This window comes from Notolepis coatsorum (genome assembly GCF_963971535.1).
Source record: "Notolepis coatsorum genome assembly, chromosome: 12".
Taxonomy (NCBI): Eukaryota; Metazoa; Chordata; class Actinopteri; order Aulopiformes; family Paralepididae; genus Notolepis; species Notolepis coatsorum.
The window spans coordinates 109,228,260-109,236,664 of record NC_140176.1 but is presented as its reverse complement, the minus strand read 5'-3'; the positions used below and the strand labels follow the sequence as shown (position 1 = coordinate 109,236,664).

At 44.3% G+C, this 8,405-nt stretch overlaps 1 long non-coding RNA gene across 1 annotated transcript; it reads right to left on the bottom strand.

The window, feature by feature from the left end:
• Nucleotides 1–1,235: 1,235 nt before the first annotated feature.
• Nucleotides 1,236–4,246, bottom strand: LOC311238268. Its single transcript, XR_014620345.1, has 3 exons — nucleotides 4,140–4,246; nucleotides 2,754–2,904; nucleotides 1,236–1,415 (listed from the first exon to the last, which is right to left on the bottom strand). It is a non-coding gene; the product is annotated as an uncharacterized lncRNA (long non-coding RNA).
• Nucleotides 4,247–8,405: the final 4,159 nt, after the last annotated feature.

Below are 8,405 nucleotides of genomic sequence, written 5' to 3'. Positions count from 1 at the left end.
AGAGAGAGAGAGAGAGAGAGAGAGAGAGAGAGAGAGAGAGAGAGAGAGAGAGAGAGAGAGAGAGAGAGAGAGAGAGAGAGAGAGAGAGAGAGAGAGAGAGCGAGCTTTAGAACTGAATCAAACTCACTCAACCACTTCACTTTAGGACCAAAGATGGGTCACATGGGGTCTGAAGCCTGGTAGTGCTGGTCTCACAGCCCCCCACATGGCAAGAGTATGTTTTAAAGGAACACACCAACATTATGAGAAATGCATTTACCGTCTTCTCCAGAGTCAGACAAGAAGATAGATACCTGTTACCTCTCTGTGCGCTCAGTAGAAAGCTATCCGGCTGCAAGCTATACCGTATCCGCTTCCATTAAAATAATTTGTGCTAATTTGTGCTTGCAGCCAGATAGCTTTCTACTGAATGCACCAAGAGGAAATTGGTAATGCTTTGTTCTTAAATGCACTATGAGAGAATAAAGAGATAAGAGGCTGTAACTGTAACACAAGTTAAATCCCTATCTGACACATAGCTATAGGACTCAAGATCCAATCTACAGATCAACAGAGTTATGTACACACGAGTTTGAATCATATTATTGTCCAGAGATAATAGTATTATAAGAATACCATTCAAACCTGCTCTGTACATAACTCTGTTATGATGTCGGTTTGACACATGCAAATATATAAACGTGAATTTAACTTGTGTTGCTTCTTTTAGGTACCACAGCCTGACAACATGTACTCAAAGTGAGGGCCGACTGAACAAGAAGACAATGCCACCATCTAGTGGTCAGCACTATCTTTTGCAAGAAATAGACAAAAACAGTGGTTTGTTAGAACGTTTATTCAGATAATAATCAAAAGTGCTTCCCTTGGTCCTTAAATATAAAACTAAGAACATGTCTACTATTTCCATCAAGTTACATAAAAGCCATATTGTCATTTAAAACAATTGAAGTAAGGCACAAATAATACAGTGCAATCTTTATGTCCTGTTAAATCACTTTTCTCATTATACAAACTGTGTTCTGGTCTCACGACCTGCATCAGATATACCTGATCGAACTGGGGGAGATACAACTGCATTTTTTCTTTTTTAATATGACTCATGTACAATAAAGTGCTTTTTATGGGAGACAATACCTGGAGCCTTTTTCAAATTTGATGTCATGTTGTTTTCTCCTGTGCACCAGTAAAGAGAATATTCTCTAAGAATATGCAAATGTGCTAAAACCTTACTCTTTCTTTTTGCTAACCTTAGGTCAGATCCTAGGCTAGGCAGCTGGCATCACCTCTGGACATAGGGTTACATAATTATAAAATAGCATCATCCTGTCTTTGCTTTCTCAGACAGATAATCCCTGTTCTTCTTTTGCAGGCCTCTCCTCCGAATGTCCCACTATTTCCCACAGAGAGCTCCGCGTCTGGAAGGGAGAGAGAGAATCCACATTTTATGGACAGAAAAAAACACACCATGGCACATTATCTGAACAAGTAACTGCAATGACAGTTGTCTAACCTAGTTTGTAACTCTGTACTCCCTAGCTGTCGTGATAGAACTGCTATTAGGTTTGAAGGGTCAAAGTGGGTATCAAACAGGGAAGAAAGACAGTCAGGTTTTGAACTGTGTGGATGTCAAACAGGGAAGAAAGTGGGTATCAAACAGGAGGAAAGACTGTTTTAAACTGTTTAAACAGTCATTCAGAACTGCATTATTTTACTCTGCCTATTCTATTTGACTGTGTCCGTCAGGTTTTGAACTGTGTGGGGGATGCAGGCCTGGAACTGCGCCCTGGGAGGAAGGTTCAAAAGGTCAAATTGGGTATCAAACAGGAAGAAAGGCTGTCAGGTTTTGAACTGTGTGGGGGATACAGGCCTGGAACTGCGCCCTGGGAGGAAGGTTCAAAAGGTCAAATTGGGTATCACACAGGAAGAAAGACTGTCAGGTTTTGAACTGTGTGGGGGATACAGGCCTGGAACTGTGCCCTGGGAGGAAGGTTCAAAAGGTCAAATTGGGTATCAAACAGGAAGAAAGACTGTCATGTTTTGAACTGTGTGGGGGATACAGGCCTGGAACTGCGCCCTAGGAGGAAGGTTCAAAAGGTTTGCCATTAGAGGGAGGTTCAAAAGAAGGTCAAATTGGGTATCAAACAGGAAGAAATACTGTCAGGTTTTAAGCTATGTGGGTATCAAACAGGAGTAAAGACTGTCAGCTTTTAAACTGTGTGGATATCAAACTGCTCTTTATTACTGTCTATGTTAGAATTGTCTATATCATGTGTGACAATCAAGCCGTAAACAAAGAGGCCTATTGGGATGTTAGATCCTAATATGAAGAACTATGTCTTACCTTGACTTTGTCTATTTATTTATTTTTATAATTATTATTACTTTTTATTTTATTTTTTGGTTCTCTGTCTACGCCCCATGTGGGGTGGTGTCATTGTAGTCTGGGATGTTAGTGGTCTAGGTGTGTGTGTGTTGTCCTTCAGGACCGACCAATGTTGATTCACAAGTTATGTCATAATCACTTTGTATTGTCCTGATGTCCTGTGTGTGCAAAAAGAAAAGAAAAACTCAATAAAGTATAAGTCATAAAAAGACTGTATTTGTTTGTGTGTACTGCTGTGAAGCACTTTGAGCTGCAATTCTTGTATGAAAGGTGCTATACAAATAACATTTATTATTATTACTTCTATTCTATTTCCTTCCACTCTATTCCAGTTCAATTCCACTGTATTCTATTCTGTTGGATATCTGACCCCTGGGCGTGGCACTGGAGCCCAGTGGCACAGGGGCAGTGATCGCGGGGCCCGTCCTGGTCCCAAGCCAGCATGTCCATCAGCAGGTTGGGCTGGCTGAGGCAAGACTCCCCTCTCTCAGGTCTGGGGGTACACACTGGGAACAACAGCTCTGGGGGGAGGGAGGGAGGGAGGGAGAGAGAGAGAGAGAGAGAGAGAGAGAGAGAGAGAGAGAGAGAGAGAGAGAGAGAGAGAGAGAGAGCTCTGACCACCGAACAGCCCCATAAAACAGAGACAGTAATTCAAGATGAAGATGAGGACAACCAACAACAAACAACATCAACAGACACTCAAGACACCCCATGTCCAACATCACCCACCAGACCTCAAGAAGGTCCACAAATTGTACTCCTCATGGACTCAAACGGGAGATATGTAGAGGAAGGAAAACTCTTCCCAAACCACAGAGTTGCCAACATAGCCCTCACCCACAGAGAGACCCTCGATAGATGCCCACTCAGCCAGATGGTTCTGGGACTCTGCTCACAAACACAAGCAGAACCACCAGACAGTAACCACACTGGACTAAATCAAATTATAAGAAAACAAAAAGAAAACTATCTGACACATTGGAAAGAAACAACCCAAAACCAGAGCAAATTGAAATGCTATTTGGCCCTAAACAGAGAGTACACAATGGCAGAATACCTGAGCACCGTGACTGACCCAAAACTAAGAAGATCCTTGACTAGGTACAGACTCAGCGAGCACAGCCTAGCCATTGAGAAAGGCCGCCATAGGCAGACCTGGCTCCCAAGAGAAGACTGACTATGCACCCACTGCACACAAGATGAGGTGGAAACCGAGCTCCACTTCTTAACAACTTGCCCACTATACCAAGACATCAGAGACATATACTTCCCACAAATTGCAAACACCCAAAGAGACTTTGAAAACATGGACAATAACTCAAAACTCCCATACCTACTGGGAGAAATACAAGAATGTGCAAACACAGCAGCAAGATTTGTGAGCTGCTGTGACAAGAAAAGGACATCCAGCGGAATGCAACCACCATAAAGACTGTACTAGAAATTCCGTCTGTAATGTACTGATTTATTTTGTTTTCTCTGTTTGATTGTTTTGTTTTGTTTGGCTTTGGCAATGTAAACGTATGTTTCCCATGTCAATAAAGCCCATTTGAATTGAATTGAATTGAATTGAGAGAGAGAGAGAGAGAGAGAGAGAGAGAGAGAGAGAGAGAGAGATATCTACTACCTCATGCAAAATCACCCTCATAATGATGAAACGTCACAGAGTGTTTATTTGATCCGAGGGCTGAGTGAGGGGTGAGGGTTTGAGTCATGAGGTCAAATGGGATTCAGCCTATATAGTATGTGACCTCACCTCTCATGAAGGCACAGCAGAGGTGCTGCCTGCAGTCGCTCTGAACCTGACAGATGGTGCCCTCTGTTCCTCTGGTGGCGTTCACGGTGCACTGGCCGCACACACACCTCTGAGCAGCACTCCTCATCCTTGGTGCACGGCTGAAGTGTAGACAGACCATCACACACACACACACACACACACACACACACACACACACACACACACACACACACACACACACACACACACACACACACACACACACACACACACACACACACACACACACACACACACACACACACACACACACACACACACACACACACACACACACACACACACACACACACACACACACACACACACACACGCACGCATACTGCACTGCACTGCACTGCAGTATGTCTAGTATTGTGGTGTTGCAAACATGATCTGGCCACAGAACAAATCATGATCTACAGATGTAAAGATTTTTTTTGTTTGGTACAGAAAAATCACATAATTTTAATCATTTTTTTTAACTTAAAATGAAAGGATTAATTTCACAATGTTAATTATGAAAATTAACATTCCCACTAATATCTTGAATCATATTGCAGTTTCATTATCTGTAAAATAAAATAAAAATCCATATCATGCAGGCCTACTTCTTCTGAAGTTAGTTTACTGTGTAAGCCTAACGACAGACGAGAACTGTGTAATTACAACTCCGCTAAAGGCTGTCTTAAAGGTGCGGCCAGTGGTATTCTTTGTTTAAAAGAAGTGTTAAATAGCTCTACATTCCAACAGCCATCACTGAAATATTAAAGGTGCTGTAAGTGGTATTTTCTTTTTTTAAATAAGTGCTCTACATGTTTAAATAATAGCTCTACCGGTACATTCTGACAGCCATCACTGATATAGAGTGTCTGGTCAGTAACATGGGTCTCCCAGTCGCTCCACTCTGCAGTAAACAGAACATACATTTTCTAGTATCCCGTTCCCACTTTATCGAGTCAGGAGAGAACCCTAGATATTTGTACTTATTTCAAGAAATCTTTCCAAGCCAAATTTGCTGGCAGATTATTTTACTTGTTTCAAGCACACATTTGTTTTTATTTCTTATTTTTGTCAGCCCATTTTTGCAGTGTGGAGTAAAGTTCTCTCTCCTGATTGGATGAAGTGGGAACGGGATACCAGAACATGTATGTTCTGTTTACTGCAGAGCGGAGGGACTGGGAGACCCATGTTACTGACCAGACACTATATATCAGTGATGGCTGTTTACTGCAGAGTGGAGGGACTGAGATACCCATGTTACTGACCAGACACTATATCAGTGATGGCTGTTTACTGCAGAGTGGAGGGACTGGGAGACCCATGTTACTGACCAGACACTCTGTATCAGTGATGGCTGTTTACTGCAGAGTGGAGGGACTGGGAGTCCCATGTTACTGACCAGACACTCTATATCAGTGATGGCTGTTTACTGCAGAGTGGAGGGACTGGGATACCCATGTTACTGACCAGACACTGTATCAGTGATGACTGTTTACTGCAGAGTGGAGGGACTGGGAGACCCATGTTACTGACCAGACACTATATATCAGTGATGTCTGTTTACTGCAGACTGGAGGGACTGGGAGACCCATGTTACTGACCAGACACTCTGTACCAGTGATGGCTGTTTACTGCAGAGTGGAGGGACTGGGAAGTTTCAAGTTTCAAGTTTCTTTAATAGTTGTCATACAGAAGTACAGAATACTTTCATACAAAATGCTTCTTACTGTTACGCTCCAGAGACTGTGCTAGACAAGATAGTATCAAATAACATAGTATAGCATTGTAAATTAGAAGTAGAAAATGAGGTCACAGTGTTCAGTATAGACATATGTACAATGTTCGATGCAGAATAGACGTAACTGAGTTACCATATAATATACAATACTATGCAGTGTACTAATGTACAATACTATATAGTGCAAAGCAGAAATGGGATGAGGTACAGTTTAGGTACAATTTACAGTAAGGTGTACGAGTTGTAGTGCAATCCTTCATCAATAAATATAAAGTGTGGGGAGTGGGTGCTACAGTGTGTTTGTTTAAAGTGAGTGTGTGCTATAAAGTGTGGGGAGTGGGTGCTACAGTGTGTTTGTTTAAAGTGAGTGTGTGCGTGTGGATGTGTGTGCTATGTGCGTTTGATGGTTGTGTAGTGTTCATTGTTCGTTGAGCAGCCTGATGGCCTGGGGATAGAAGCTTCTTCTGAGTCTTTCTGTGCTCGCCTTGAGACTCCGGTATCGCTTGCCTGACCGCAGCAGTTCAAAGAGGCAGTTGTTCGGGTGACTGGAGTCTTTAATGATTCTCTTAGCCTTGCCCCTGCACCGCTTGTTGTAAATGTTCTGGAGGGTGGGGAGCCCCCCTCCAATTGTGCGTTCGGCTGAACGTGTCACTCTTTGTAGTCTGCTTCGGTCTTGTGCAGTGCTATTCCCAAACCAGGAGGTGATGTTGCCAGTCAGGATGCTCTCTATTGTACATGAGTAGAAGTTCTTAAGGATCTTCTGACTGACTTGGAACTTCCTTAGGCGCCTGAGGAAGTAGAGGCGTTGTCGTGCCTTCTTCACAACACTGTCAATGTGTGTGGTCCATGTCAAGTCCTCGGATATGTAGGCTCCGAGGTACTTAAAGCTGTTGACTCTCTCAACCGGTGCCCCGTCGATGCTGAGGGGGCTGTAGTCCTTGACCCCCGACCTCCTGAAGTCCACAATCATCTCCTTTGTTTTGCTGACGTTCAGGGAGAGGCTGTTTTCCTGGCACCATCCCGCCAGGACCTTGACCTCTTCCAGGTAGGCCCTCTCGTCGTTGGCAGAGATCAGGCCCACCACCACTGTGTCGTCAGCAAATTTGATGATTGTGTTGCTACTCCGCTGAGCCACACAGTTGTGTGTGTACAGGGAGTAGAGGAGGAGAGGAGACCCATGTTACTGACCAGACACTATATCTGTGATGACTGTTTACTACAGAGTGGAGGGACTGGGAGACCCATGTTACTGACCAGACACTATATCAGTGATGGCTGTTTACTGCAGAGTGGAGGGACTGGGATACCCATGTTACTGACCAGCCACTCTGTATCAGTGATGGCTGTTTACTGCAGAGTGGAGGGACTGGGAGACCCATGTTACTGACGAGACACTATATCAGTGATGGCTGTTTACTGCAGAGTGGAGGGACTGGGAGACCCATGTTATTGACCAGACACTATATCAGTGATGGCTGTTTACTGCAGAGTGGAGGCACTGGGAGACTCATGTTACTGACCAGACACTCTATATCAGTGATGGCTGTTTACTGCAGAGTGGAGGAACTGAGAGACCCATGTTACTGACCAGACACTATATCAGTGATGGCTGTTTACTGCAGAGTGGAGGGACTGGGAGACCCATGTTACTGACCAGACACTCTATATCAGTGATGGCTGTTTACTGCACAGTGGAGGGACTGGGAGACCCATGTTAGTGACCAGACACTATATCAGTGATGGCTGTTTACTGCAGAGTGGAGGGACTGGGAGACCCATGTTACTGACCAGACACTCTATATCAGTGATGGCTGTTTACTGCAGAGTGGAGGGACTGGGAGACCCATGTTACTGACCAGACACTCTATATCAGTGATGGCTGTTTACTGCAGAGTGGAGGGACTGAGAGACCCATGTTACTGACCAGACACTCTATATCAGTGATGGCTGTTTACTGCAGAGTGGAGGGACTGAGAGACCCATGTTACTGACCAGACACTCTATATCAGTGATGGCTGTTTACTGCAGAGTGGAGGGACTGGGAGACCTGTGTTACTGCCCAGACACTCTATATCAGTGATGGCTGTTTACTGCAGAGTGGAGGGACTGGGAGACCCATGTTACTGACCAGACACTCTGTATCAGTGATGGCTGTTTACTGCAGAGTGGAGGGACTGGGAGACCCATGTTACTGACCAGACACTATATCAGTGATGGCTGTTTACTGCAGAGTGGAGGGACTGGGAGATCCATGTTACTGACCAGACACTGTATCAGTGATGGCTGTTTACTGCAGAGTGGAGGGACTGGGAGACCCATGTTACTGACCAGACACTCTATATCAGTGATGGCTGTTTACTGCAGAGTGGAGGGACTGAGAGACCCATGTTACTGACCAGACACTCTATATCAGTGATGGCTGTTTACTGCAGAGTGGAGGGACTGGGAGACCCATGTTACTGACCAGACACTATATCAGTGATGGCTGTCAGAATGTAGAGCTA